Below are 14389 nucleotides of genomic sequence, written 5' to 3' on the forward strand. Positions count from 1 at the left end.
CCACCTCTGACCTATCAATCTGTAACCTCAGGCCTATGTCTCAAAGCCTGCCAGACCATATACCTTTGTGCCGGGTTGATGAGAGTTCATGAGGGGTGAATTTAATAGCTGTGATGCGACTTCGTTCTTGCATATTAATGTATTGCTCTGTGTATCAATATTGACTATTCCAACATTAACGTTCCCACCACTAGTTGAATTTTTAACTACACCATCTTACCCATACTTCATGACAGTCACATTATTGGAGGCATGTTGTTCTTGGTCCATTACTACTTCCCTAGCTACCTGCATTTTACCCAGTTTGAGGACTGTGTTATTACAGCAGGAAACGCCCACTAGCAGGAAACCACACAAGAACAGTAACAATATGAAAACAGGCAACAATAACGTGCACAGACCGCCAGCCACCGAGGGAGCCAGGAGAACCAGTTTTGTAACCACTCCTACTCAGTGGGACCCCTCTCTTTACATGTCTTTTTGTAATCAGTGCAATGCTTGGATGGCAAGAGTCAGAGTCCCACTGTTTATATCATTGCCTGGTATAAACGTGCAGCATGATGCATCGACACTCGCACACACCCTACCCTCTATTGCGCGTATCAAGTCCAACACATACCAATGTTGCATCACCATGAGGCAGAGCTCAGTACTGGTCATCATTTTGTGCATTTACCACCTGCTGCAAACAGCCAGCGTTCACTTTTACCTGCACATTGAAGAAGGGTATGGACCTTCTACTGAGCCCAGCCAAAATAATCAGCAGTTCTTTTTTCTGGAGTCTGATGAAACAGAGTCCTCTTCTTCCTTAGTGGGTGTTGGTACAGGTCTGACAGATCTTCTCTGGGAATGACCAGAGTCAGGGTGTGTATGGTGATGAGGGGGCAGAGGCAACACCATCTGGTGGCAAGGTGAGTGTAGGCAAACTCACATCATTTCTAGTAAGTGTCCATTAAAATGGAGGTGCCCCATTGCATGTCTAGAATGTGCAGGATTGTGCCACAGTTTTCATTCGTACCCAGCGGAATGGTTCCTTTTCCTCTGAAACATAAGGAATTCAGTGTGAGTTTCCATACAATTAGGGGTTGCCCCTTCCTTTCTATCCATGTATACCTATCCAGATTTCCTGACAAGAGCTATCTATGCTGTTATTCATCCCTCCAAAGGAGACTCATTTCCCTTCATATCATCAAGGTGGATGGCCCCACACTAAAACTCTGTGATTTTGGTCCATGTGTTGTTAACAAAGACAGCTCCAGTTATGCTAAGGGCCACCCTTGGACCACAGAGGGAAGCAGGAATGGACCTGTTTGTTCTCTGATTTGGTGGTTTTGCTATCTCCAAGAACCTCTTTTCTGGAAAGTCTCAAGACCAAATAGTGTCCACTCCTCTAGCGCCCTTTCTGCAAATCCTATCTACCTCAGTTTAGATATTGCTAGGCTCAATCAGAAGGTAAGGTGCTGTGGGATTGGTTTCAAACCGCGTCAGATATATTACTTCCCTGTGGGGTTCCACTCTGTGGGGTTGTATCTTGGTCCTAATCCTATTTAGGCAGAGGTAGAGAAGGCATTTTGCTTTGTCAGGGGTTACTGCTTGAGACAAGTAAAGTCCTTGCCTACTGCATGTGGTATCAGCAAACAGACGTAAAATGACATGGCTGATGTCTTGGACTGCACTGCGGTCTTGTGCTAATATCATGTGTTGTATAAGAGGGCGCTGTGCAGTGTGTGAAATGCTGATGCGGTGTTCAGTGTAGTTATGAGTAACATGGGAGAGTACCCATAATAAACAGAGAATGTACACATGTGCAAAAATACATAACTTTCTGAACATCAGTTTGTAGTTCTTGATTTGGGACTGTTGGATGTGGTACAGTTAGAGAAAAAAGTTAATGATGCGGGTCGCAGTAAGGTGATCCTTTTGGGATTATGTGATTGCTGAAGAGGTGATGGCCCATTGTAAAGGTGGTGCACTTAGAGGCTCGATTACAAACCTGTTTGGTTTGTTGTTTTGGAAAACATTGCATCCTTACATGTCAATGTCAATTATTTCCTATTAATTCCTGTGTTTTTCATAATTTTAGTAAGGCACTGGAAAGAGGTACCACTCGGAGTACTGAATTTGAAAAATAAATGGTTATTGTTCATGAACGTATTAATATTATGGATTGTTGGTCCTCCCCCTTTTCCGTGCCTGACCAGGTGTATGGTGGTAAAGCACTTTTTACTGGGTACTCTCATGAGCATATCAGTAATTTTCATTATTTATTGGTAATTTGTGGGCCTTGCCAGCCCTCCAGTAACCTAATTTGTGCATGGGGAGCTATTGGTGCAGACGGTGTTTTCGACCCACAAGGGGATGTATAAAGAGGAGGAGTGTTGCACTGAATGTTGGTCAGTGATTGCAACGTGCCCTGAGGTCACATGTGTGCCCCTCTAGTCCCGGCATCTGGGGTACAACGTGACCCTCCCTAGTGGCACCAGATGTCTTGACTACACCCTGTTTCTAAAGGCTTCTTTGGGCCAGCCTTGGGCTTCTTTTTTATTTATTGGTCTTTGGGCGTTTCCCTAGACCTTCGCATGATCTATTATTTTGGTTGTTAACCAGAGGAGGTTGGAAAGTTGTTCTGTGGCCTCCATGTGCCCCTGATTTGTGGTGTCTGAGACTGGGATTATGACTCCCTCCAGTTGATGTGGGTAAGGTATTGTGTGTTGGCTGACTGGTTGGACTGACATGAGAATGAATATATTTCTGAGTTCTATTCTGCTCGGAGCTGTGATGGATCTTTTCGGACTCTGTTTTTCACCCCGCACCCCTCTCTCCCTTGGACCATGTTTTTTCCCACTATATTTCGGCCTGTGCTTCCCAGCTGTATTTGGAAAACTGTGAGGGAGAGGGCCAGGCAAAGGTAAAGCTACATGGAGAGGCAGGTGCAAGGCCACAAACTCTTCTAATTTTGCCCAAATGATGGTAATGGACTGTGAAGACTGGTGTTTCATAATCTGTGCACTTTGTGTGTGTGCTGTTTGAGGTTACAGGGTCCCAAGAGCACAGGCAACCTGCCATCTAACACTGAAATACAGTTTCATTTTGGAACTAAAAAGGGGCCTCCATTTGTTTGGATGCTGCTAGTTTTCTGGGGGTGCTGTTGGGGCCACACAACACAAGGACATTTTGGTCCCTGCCTTGATGCCTGAGAATGGGGACCTTTCTACTTGATAATTGGATCTCATACGAGTTTACTTATGGGTGCGGGGACCTGGGTGCTTGCTTTTAAGCACTGGTCAGGGAGCCATCCTGCCTCCTTTCATCAGACTACAATCCCCCTGGGGTGTGGCCAGCCATCTCCAACCAGGGTGATCAGCAGCAGAGCGATGCCTAGGCTTCTGCCAGCACCCTGATTGGCAGACTCTAGTGAGGAAACCTGATTGACAGAACACGTACAGCAGCCCTGAGTTTCCTGAACGCATGTAATGGCTTGAATCTCTAATGTTGTCTCATTTGTCCTTCTTTTGAGTTCTCGTACAGTGAATTGTAAAGTGTGAGTGAAATAGATACTTTGCATTGGGAGTATTAAGTTTTACTGCATATTTGGGTTCTGCGTTTGTGTGAAGGCATTACTTCCCCAAACAGTTCCCCCTCCCCTGCTGCAGTTGTGGCACTGGTCCTTGTTGGGCTGGGTTCCCTGTCTGTGGTTGCTGATGCTATGTGTTGTTCCAACTATCTGACCCTTGTTGCGGTGGTGCGACAGTAGTCTGACTTCCCTGCAGCTGAGTATAAGGTGCATTCAGGTCTCCCTGGGCTAGGTTTTGTGGATGGAACTTTTGTGGGGCCTGGCCCGACTCATTGACGTCTACTCATGAGATGCTTTTAGCCATCATCTGTCGGTCATGTGGACCGTTCTGTGGCATTAGTAACATTCTGTATGATCTGGCTGGCTGCCTGCCAACCTCACTGGTTTGTGCCATTGGAACTAGTCTGGGGTTTTGCGGTGTAACTCCCTTCAGAGCTGGGGCCATTTGCACGCTTGCAGCCAACGCGATCCCCTTGAGTGCTATCTTTTTCATTTTGAGTTTGACCAGCTTAGAGATGTCTCTCTGAGCTTGATCCTGTCTTTCCCTGCCCTTTTCTTGTTTCTTTTTGTGATAATGTATTATATGAGCTTGTCTCTCCCACTAGGGTTTAGTATCTAACCCTATTACCTGTCCAAACCACTTTGTGTTCCAGTGGGCAGCCCTATTTTGGGGATATTGTAAAAGAATATGACCTTGGGGCCTGTATCGGTCCATGACTGTCCTGTCTCTTGTCCTCATCGTTCCTCATCCTATCAAGAAAGTCAGTTGGGGTCTCACCAGGTTTTAAGGTATCTATCATTAATCATCCTATATCGGGCAGTCAGGGAACATTTCCCTCAGAGCCATCCATATTTGGTGCCTGTACAAATTGAATGTGGCCCGTCATGCTCGGTGTTCGTCAGTGTGACTGCTGGGATGTGAGTTCATGCGAACACTGTGTCAGTCTGTTCTCCGATAAGATAACTTTTTTTGTTTGAATCTGTTTTTATTTAGTATTTGAATTACAATGCTTTAACAGTATTAACAATTATATTGTAGCATGTTTGTTTGAAGTTCTATTTGAGTCTTTGAGGATACTTTACATATCAGTACAATTGCCATATACTTGCATGATAAGTAATCGAGGTAACATACACATGGCGTGTCAGTGCAGCATTTCATCTCATATGTTAGATAATCTACACAAATTGTTAGTCATTAGCTCTGTCAGGAATAATAATGTTTAAGCAGGCTTATATAAATTGTGTCTGCATTTATATGGTATCAGCAGATCCTTTATATGCATTAACAAGTCACATAACAATTCAACCACTTTGTAAGAGATCTATAACAGAGGCAGTTACATAAGAAATGAATGAGTGGAAAAAAAAGCAATATTGAAAATAAAAAGAGGGAGGGAGAGTTGAAAGGGTGCTGTATGCATTTATTTATCAAGCACACTGTCACTTATATGTGGATGAGTATCTAAACATCCGGCAGGGCTTGTGTTGTAAAGTATGGGTAGGCAGCTAATGGCCATTCATTAGAACTATTAGTTAGTGTACGGATTAAGGCCCTTATTTTAACTTTTTTTAGCGCCACATTTGCGTAATTTTTGGACGCAAAAGCAGAGCAAACGTACAAAATACATTTGTATTTTGTAAGTTTGCACCGATTTTCATAAAAAAATTACGCAAATAAGGTGCTGAAAAAGTATAAATATGGGCCTAAGTTCCATTGAAGATTGGACTTATGTTTGTGGCTAGCTAAGTGAGGATGATTGTTCTTCCGTATCTGAAGTGTCTTTCAACGTTTCACCAGGCTCATGCATAGGCATGGCAGATAGAGGTGTGTGTAGGTCTGCGAGTATTGTATTCCAATTAGTGGCAATGGGGTATTTTCAGAGGATGAGGGAGTGTTCCCTGCAAAGGGTAGCACTCTACCTGTGCCCAGATCATCATTGATTGTAACCAGGCTTCCCAGGTGGGCGGATCTGGTGATCTCTGTTTACAGATGGTGACTCTTAGCTAGTATGGATTCTAAGTCTTGAAATCTCACTGTAACACAGTATTTTTTGTTCTATGGAACAACCTAAACACACAGGAAACCCATGTAAGTGGGATAGTATGGTTTACTCAGTCTTGCAGTCGTTTCCCTACCACCTCCTAGTAGTTCCGTATGGCTGGGCAGGACCATAGCATGCAAAGCATGTTTGCATTTATTGAGTGACAATGCAGCAGACTGCGTCAGTTCAATGAAAATGTTGATTGATTTTAGCAGGTGTTAAGGAGGCAAGTTGCATAAACTAGTTTTGAATAAGGTGAAATATGGTGTTGCATGGGTTTCCAGCAGGCTGGACCATTGCTTATCTGTGTACAATGTGCCTCGATCAGTTTCCCAAGGGGCACAGAGTGATGTGAGTAGTGTGGAAGTGTGTTGTCTTAGGGATTCTGCTAGACAGTGCATCAAGTGCCTGCTGGTGCCAAACACATGTAGATACCTCATTGTGAGATGTGTTTGAGGTTCAAGAGTCATTCGCCCCATAACTCCCCCAGTGCACTGATGATGGAGCAAAGTAGTGTGAGACCCCCAGGAGGTAGGCTATTTATTTCCCTCAAGGTATCGTGAGAGAGGAGATTATGGTTTTCATGTAAGTCTCCCAACATGTGGATTCCCACCTCATGCCTTGAAGTTAGCTCCACAGATGAGGTCCCGCATGGACACATGGCATCCGTATTAATTCAATGGCCTGTGAGTATGTGATCTTTGTTCAGGTGAGATAAAGATCCCTGGGGGAGCAGCGAAATGCCACATGCAGTAATGGGGCCGTGGGAATTGCATGTTGTGTACAAAGGTGGAACAAATGAAGTATGTACGGGAGTTTCCAAGGTTAGGATAATGTGACCTTATCCTGCAGGTTTCAGGCAGCTAGCTAACCAGATATCCACTGTAGCTGAGCTGCTAGGAATTAGACTTTGAAGTTAGGGAGTGCAAAACCCACCCAGGTCCATGGCTCCACAAAGTTTGGTTAGTGCTGCCCTACATTGAGAGTTGTGCCAGATAAACTCATGGATGGTTCATTCAAAAAAATAAAAGAATGACGTAAAAGGCAAGTTTACAAAACATTAGAGTAGGTGAAGTAGAACTACCATGTTCAAGAGGGCAAGTTGGCCTGTCACAGACAAGGGTAGGTTCTTCCAAAAAGTCATCTGGGATTTTAGGGAGGTTACAGCATGCATTAGGCTTCCGTCCATCAGATCACTATCTAAGTGGTAAGTCTGAATCTCAAGGTATCAGAAGGTGTCTGATTGCCAACGAAATGACGGAGTGGTGAGGACTGGGCCAGGACCGGGCGTGTCACCAAGGAATGGGAATATACAGGATTTAACCCAATTTACCAAAGACCGGACAATGTTGCAAATGTGGTAAGAGTGATTGTGATGGATGTGGGGAGATAAGAAATGTTGCTCATGTAAATGAGAAGGTCATCCACATAACCCTTGGATATGCCTTCTTCCTGCCCCTGTGTAAAGCGACCAATGGCCAGAGGTTCCACGGCTAGGGCAAAAAGGAGAAGGGAGAGGGGGCATCCTTGTTTTGGGCCTCTTTCAATATTGATAGGGGTGGATATCAAGGGTACCGTACGCACTCTGGCCCTTGGTGTGGTGTATAGTAAGCCAACCATGTTTGTGAAATGGGTACCTAGTCCCATCCTCTATAGAATTTGAAATGGAAAGGGCCATTCTAGTGAGTCAAATGCCTTAGCCAGATTGAGTACCAGCCATGCCGTCTGGGGCCACTGCTATAGGGTGTGTTTTAGGAGTTGGGATAAACATGGTAAATTGAGTAATGTAGTTTGAGAGGGTACAAAACAATTTTGATCCCCATGGACCAAGGTAGGGACTAGTAGAAATCAGAGTTCAAGAATGCCAGTAGTCTATATGAATTGAGGTGTGTCAGATCTTTACGGTGCTTAGGAAGGGAGATCACAAAGGCATCGCACAGTGAGTCAGGTATGTGTGTGGTTGTTAGTGCTTTCCTGTAGGTTTTGAGTAAGCAGGACACCAATAATGTGGCATATGTTTGTAGAATTTTGATGGTGATCCATCTGGGCCAGGTGTTTTTCCTGTGGCAAGGGCTTTGATGACAGTTTGAACCTCCATTTATGCGAGGGGTTCATTAAGTTCCAATTGTTTTTCCAGTGTAGTCTGGGGCAAGGGCATTGCAGACAGGTAGAAGTTGATAACATCTAAGGAGATTTTTGTGTCAGAGCGGTATAAAGCAGTGTAGTGTTGATGGAATTTGTAATGTATTTCTCTTTGTGTGTATATTAATGTCCCTGTCTCAGTACGCAATGCCTCTATCAGCCATTGGTGTCTGGCTTGTCATATCCGCCATGCCAGGAGGGAGTCAGTCTTGTCAGCTGTGGCATGTGTCTTGGCAGAGTGTGCCCCATAGTTTAAACAGCATAATCGCTCTAAAAGCTCAGCGTGCTCTTTTTGAGCCTCAGCAATTGTCTGATGTCGAAATGGGTTTTGCACTACCTCATTCTCAAGTTGCAATAGTCACCATTCCACTGATGTTACCTCTCTGGCTAGTTTTTTGCACAGGTTCCAGGTCAGCCCCATACAGTGACATGACAGGTCACCTTAAAGGCATCTCATTCTGTGGATTGTGTGGTTACAGATCTCTTGTTAACTTTGAAATAGTTGGCTATCGTGTGTTTTGACTGGTTCTCAGAAGGCTAGATCCTCAAGTGCCACTGGTTGTACCCGCCATGTGGGCACGAGGTGGGAGGATCAGTGTCCCAGTCCAGGTGCATGAATTTAGGGTTATGATCTGAATGGGTGCATGCCAGTTAATCAGTTTGCGTTACGTAGTATGCAATATTAGGAGTGCAAAGCAACTGGTCCTTTCGCACATGGAGCCATTGTGGGGCCAATTAGAAGGAATAAACCCTGGTGGATGGATTTGGAGTGTTCCAGGTGTTAAGGAGGGTTCATTTGTGCAACCAGCTGGTGAAGGTTGCTGCTGTGCAGGGGAATGGAGGGAAGGAGTGATCAAACGCTACTTTTAGGATACTGTTGAAGTCCTCTCCCAGCACCAAGGAGTGCCCTCTCACAGGATAGAATACCAAATATTTGATTTAAAAAGGAGGTCTGATCAGTGTTGGTGGCATATATTACCAATGAGGTTATGTTGGCCATGTGGGTGGCCATGTAGGTGTCCTATTACAAACATATATCTGCTTTCTGGATCTATCACTATGGGCCTGATTCCGACCCTGGCGGTCAAGGAACGCCAGGGCCGGGGTCGGAGGATGCACCGCCAACAGGCTGGCGGTGCATCCATGGGCATTCTGTACCGCCGCGGTCAGAAACCGAAAACCGGCGGTGTCCCGCCAGTTTCCCACTGCCCTGGGGAATCCTCCATGGCGGCGCTGGGATTCCGACCCCCTTACCGCCAGCCTGGTTCTGGCGGTTTTGACCGCCAGAACCTGGCTGGCGGTAACGGGTGTCGTGGGGCCCCTGGGCCAATGGCATGGGCACTGCAGGGGCCCCCTAACAGGGCCCCACTAAGATTTTCAGTGTCTGCATAGCAGACACTGAAAATCGCGACAGGTGCCACTGCACCCGTCATACGCCTTCAACTCCGCCGGCTCCATTCGGAGCCGGCTTCCTCGTTGAAGGCGCTTTCCCCGCTGGGCTGGCAGGCGGCCTTCTGGCGGTCGCCCGCCAGCCCAGCGGGAAAGCCAGAATGGCCGCCGCGGTGCGGTCATTCGGTGGCTCCCGCCGGCCCTGCGGTTACCGCGGCCGGCGGGAGTCAGAATGACCCCCTATATCTTCCATGGCGAATGGGACCCCAGCACAAATTCATATCAGGGCCCTACGAGCATAGGAAGAGTAGATAGTGGAGTATATCTGACCCTGCCAACCCTGTTTAAGCTTAGAAGTTTCTGAAATAATCAGATGGGACTCTTGCAGTATGGTAATATGTACAGCATGTCTCTGGAGGTATGCGTACAGTGCATACTGTCTACAAGGGGAGTGGGTGCCATGCACATTCCAAGTCAGTATTTTAGTGGATGTCATAGTGTCTTATCAAACTAAACAAGAGATACTCTGTATAGCGTGCAGGTTGAGGGGCAACATATTATTAGTAATGCGTAGGTTAGGGAATTTGATTTGTCTACGTTGTAGTGCTAAGTAGGGTATAATAAAAACAACAAACATTAACATAGCAAATACCAAAAGGGCAGTGCACAAAAACCAGTGGCCACCCAAACAAATAGATAACACTAATAGGGAGGGAAAAGAGGTAGCAGGTAGGTCTTTAGGTGTGGTTAATACAGTAGGTAGCTCCAAGGGGAAGGAAGGGACCACCCCCAGTGTTCATGGTGAGGTTGGGTGTTTGCGTCTCCAGGAAATCATGTTTAGGTAGCTCGAATTTTCATTCCTGTTCAGTCTCTGCATTGGTATAGCCACCTTGTACAAGTATGTATCAGCATTGATGACTAACCTGGGTAATCAGATCTTGTGGATATAGGCACTGTGTGCAATGCGAATTAGGTCAAACAGGGCAGTACATGATGGTGCTCAGGTCAAAAATAGCTGTATTAGCAGTGAGTCATAGAGGGGGAGGAGGTTAAATGACAGTGTCTTCTGATTGTAGGGTGACATCCGGTGGAGGGATGGAATCTGTTCCTTAGGGCCATGTTGCAGCCAAGCTCTCCTGGTCGGATGAATGCTGTCTCTTGATTTGTGGGCTAGATCAGCCCAGTTTGTCAATGAGGACAATATCTTCTCTCAGTGCCAGGCAACGCTCCACGATGAATGGTTGTAGGTCTGGTGCTGCTGTAGAAGTGTGGCTAGATCTTGGGTGAGGTCCAGGGCATTTGAGCTGTTGGTTTGGAGTGCAGGGTTTTGAATTATCAAGATCATTTATTTCCAACCAACTCCATGTGTCTACAGGTAATGCAAAGAAGGGGGTTGTACCTTCTGCCACAACTCACAAACATGCTGGGAATAGCAGCGAAATGCCGGTGGTCCAGTTCCCGTAGTAGGCGTTTACCTGCGATGAAGGAGCCTCTTTGCCATTGCGCCGCAAGGGTGTAGTCTGGGAAGAACATTATATTGGCATTATCTATTTGCACTTCTGAGAGAAGTTATGTCTCCCGCAGGAGTATGTCCCTATCTCAAAAATGTAAGAAGAGGACAACCCTGGGTTGAGGGTTTGAGCCAGGTGGGAGCGATAGCATCTGATGTGCTTCTTGGATTGAGAAAAAGTTTAATTGGGTTGCTTCCAGAACCAGTACCTGTAACCACAATTCCATGTAGGAAAGTGCATCTTGGCTCTCGAACCCTTCTGAAAGGCCTACCACCCAGACATTATTCCTATGGGATCTCCCCTCTGTATCTTTAATACACGCTTCCAGCAGTTGTACATGGTCTGAGAGAGTTTGCAGTTCAAACTTCAATGGTTTGAACTTCTGGTTGCATCATTTCAAGAACTTGTTCTGCTGATATCACTTTATTGGCAAGTTTTCGGTGATCTATGTGTAGCAGAGCGAGATCTGATTCTACAGTGTCAATTTTAGTTTCCAGTGAAGATGTTCTACTTAGCAGACTTTTGACATCGCCTATTGCTAGGTTTATTTCCCTTAGTGTTCTTCTCAAAGCGTGAGATCCATTTCCTAGCCACATCCAGCAATTTTGGCAATTTGGTCCTTAGACCTTCTTTATCCATCTGAACCCATGGCACATAGATGGTCCCTGACAGGCCCTTCTGCAGTATCGGGCATATGTTGGCTGTTTTCTCTCTAACATAGCATTCCCATCTTCTCACACAATGCTGCATGTAAGTTAAGTTCCTCTTCAGATCTTCTTCTCTGTGCCATATGCAGTCTTCTGCAAGAGCTATGTCCTCTGGTTCAAAGGATCCCTCCTCTGGCCAGGGTCAATTCCTTCGGTCCAGTGGGCTAGCAGGTGAAAAAATGGTTATGCGCAGATCTCACTTTCCTCTTTAGCCACTATGGTGGTCATTCCGACCTAGGCGGGCGGCAGTTGCCGCCCGCCCGTCGGAATCCGCCTGAATACCGCCCCGCGGTCAATTGACCGCGAGGGGTATTCTGACTTTCCCGCTGGGCCGGCGGGCGATCTGATTCAGATCGCCCGCCGGCCCAGCGGGAAAGCGCCTTCCACAAGGAAGCCGGCTCGGAATCGAGCCGGCGGAGTGGAAGGCGTGCGACGGGTGCAGCAGCACCCGTCGCGCTTTTCAGTGTCTGCATCGCAGACACTGAAAAGCCTAGTTGGGCCCTGTTAGGGGGCCCCTGCCGTGCCCATGCCATGGGCATGGGCACGGCAGGGGCCCCCAGGGGCCCCGCGACCCCCCCTACCGCCATCCTGTTCATGGCGGCTTTCCCGCCATGAACAGGATGGCGGTAGGGGGGGTCAGAATCCCCTCGGCGGCGCAGCGAGCTGCGCCGCCTTGGAGGATTCTAAGGGTCAGTGGAAAACCGGCGGGAGACCGCCGGTTTTCCCGTTCTGACCACGGCCAAAGCGCCGCGGTCAGAATGACCAAGGGAGCACCGCCGGCCTGTTGGGTTAGAGTGTCGGGGACCCAGGCTTGGCTGTGCACAAAGGAAATCCTTGAAGAGTGCACAGGAGCCGGAGCAGCTGCAAATCACGCACAGAGTTGCTGAGTTCCAGGGACCACGCTCGTCGTGCTGAGAGGGGACCCAGAGGACCAGTGATGCAGTCTTTTGGTGCCTGCGGTTGCAGGGGGAAGATTCTGTCAACTCACGGGAGATTTCTTCAGAGCTCCTGGTGCAGAGAGGAGGCAGGCTACCCCCAGAGCATGCACCACCAGGAAACAGTTGAGAAAGCTGGCAGGATGAAGCGATACAAGGTTGCTAGTAGTCGTCTTGCTACTTTGTTGCGGTTTTGCAGGCGTCCTGAGCATTCAGCGGTCGATCCTTTGGCAGAAGGTGAAGAGGGAGATGCAGAGGAACTCTGATGAGCTCTTGCATTCGTTATCTGGTGAGATCCCCAAAGCAGAGACTCAAAATAGCCAGAAATGGAGGTTTGGCTACCTAGGAAGGAGGATTGGCTACCAAAAGAGGTAAGAGCCTATCAGAAGGAGCCTCTGACATCACCTGCTGGCACTGGCCACTCAGAGCAGTCCAGTGTGCCACAAACACCTCTGTTTCCAAGATGTCAGAGGTCTGGGACACACTGAGGAGCTCTGGGCACTTCCCCTGGGAGGTGCAGGTCAGGGGAGTGGTCACTCCCCTTTCCTTTGTCCAGTTTTGTGCCAGAGCAGGGCTGGGGGATCCCTGAACCAGTGTAGACTGGCTTATGCAGAGATGGGCACCATCTGTGCACATCAAAGCATTTCCAGAGGCTGGGGGAGGCTACTCCTCCCCAGCCTTCACACCTATTTCCAAAGGGAGAGGGTGTTACACCCTATCTCAGAGGAAGTCCTTTGTTCTGCCTTCCTGGGCCAGGGCTGCCTGGCCCCCAGGAGGGCAGAAACCTGTCTGAGGGGTTGGCAGCAGCAGCAGCTGCAGTGGAGACCCCGGAAAGGCAGTTTGGCAGTACCCGGGCACTATGCTAGAGACCCGGGGGATCATGGAATTGTCCCCTCAATGCCAGAATAGCATTGGGGGACAATTCCATGATCTTAGACATGCTAAATGGCCATGTTCGGAGTTACCATTGTGACGCTGTACATAGGTAGTGACCTATGTGCAGTGCACGCGTGTAATGGTGTCCCCGCACTCACAAAGTCCGGGGAATTTGCCCTGGACGATGTAGGGGTACCTTGGCTAGTGCCAGGGTGCCCACACACTAAGTAACTTTGCACCCAACCTTCATCAGGTGAAGGTTAGACATATAGGTGACTTCTAAGTTACTTAAGTGCAGTGGTAAATGGCCGTGAAATAACATGGACGTTATTTCACGCAGGCTGTAGTGGCAGGCCTGTGTAAGAATTGTCAGAGCTCCCTATGGGTGGCAAAAGAAATGCTGCAGCCCATAAGGATCTCCTGGAACCCCAATACCCTGGGTACCTCAGTCCCATATACTAGGGAATTATATGGGTGTACCAGTATGCCAATGTGAATTGGTAAATTTTGTCACTAGCCTGTTAGTGACAAATTTGGAAAGCAGAGAGAGCATAACCACTGAGGTTCTGGTTAGCAGAGCCTCAGTGAGACAGTTAGGCATCACACAGGGAACACATGCAGGGCACATACTTATGAGTACTGGGGCCCTGCTAGACTAAAACAACATATATACAGTGAAAAATGGGTGTAACATGCCAGGCAAGATGGTACTTTCCTACACAACCCCCCCCCCCCCCCAAACGAAGGACAATAAGACTAGCCATGACCTGATGAGTCTTCATTGTCTAAGTGGAAATATCTGGAGAGTCCATCTGCATTGGAGTGGGTACTCCCAGGTCTATGTTCCACTGTATAGTCCATTCCCTGTAGAGATATGGACCACCTCAACAATTTAGGATTTTCACCTTTCATTTGTTTTAGCCAAAGTAGAGATTTGTGGTCTGTCTGAACAATAAAGTGAGTGCCAAACAGGTATGGCCTCAACTTTTTCAGTGCCCAGACCCCAGCAAAGGCCTCCCTCTCAATGGCAGACCAACGCTTTTCTCTAGGGGTCAACCTTCTGTGGATAAAAGTAACTGGTTGATCCTGGCCCTCAGAACTCAGTTGTGATAATACTGCCCCTACCCCTAATTCAGATGCATCAGTTTGAACAATGAATTTCTTGGAGTAACATTGGCTTTTTAGGACAGGTGCAGAGCACATGGCCTGT

This window comes from Pleurodeles waltl, chromosome 8, assembly GCF_031143425.1.
Source record: "Pleurodeles waltl isolate 20211129_DDA chromosome 8, aPleWal1.hap1.20221129, whole genome shotgun sequence".
Taxonomy (NCBI): Eukaryota; Metazoa; Chordata; class Amphibia; order Caudata; family Salamandridae; genus Pleurodeles; species Pleurodeles waltl.